We start from the raw sequence: 592 nt of genomic DNA, 5'->3' as shown, positions 1-592 counted from the left end.
ACATAAACCTGAAAAAAAAAAAAAAAGGGAGGTAGGAAAGCTGATGAATTGCAACGAATTTTCCCAACTTTAATCATCAAAAGTCTAGAAATTATAAAACCAAGAGAAATTTAATAATAGAACCAGTGTTTGGTCCCAATTGGGCACTCGATCTTACGATTTTTGACTGCGGTGGAAATGCAGCAGTCAATGTCAGAAGATCGTTGGAAATGCATGGAAAACTTTTTCCAGTGGGTCCAAGTAGGTGAACCAACATGTCCAATGTCCGAGAGACATGAACAAACTGAAGTAATAAATGTTGCTTTTCTGGTAAGTTTATGGACGATGGTCCACAGAAATCATTGCCAGAACTCAGTATTCGGAATGCTTGGAAATTTTGTCTGATTGTCTGCAATAGTCTGCTTTATTGCGTTTCTTATTTTTTGCCAATCTAACCTGAACTTCTTCAACTTTAGCCACGAAAAAAATATATCTTCTAACCCATGTCTCATTTCCTAAGATCGGATTTCGTTGTGGATTATACCCTCACAAGTCATGCACAAAATTTTAATTCTGTATCTAGTTAAATATAACATATAATTACTCGAATTTA

The sequence above is a fragment of the Theobroma umbraticum genome, unplaced genomic scaffold (genome assembly GCF_002168275.2).
Source record: "Theobroma umbraticum cultivar Fairchild unplaced genomic scaffold, ASM216827v3 scaffold_130.0, whole genome shotgun sequence".
Taxonomy (NCBI): Eukaryota; Viridiplantae; Streptophyta; class Magnoliopsida; order Malvales; family Malvaceae; genus Theobroma; species Theobroma umbraticum.
This window is presented reverse-complemented; position numbering follows the sequence as displayed.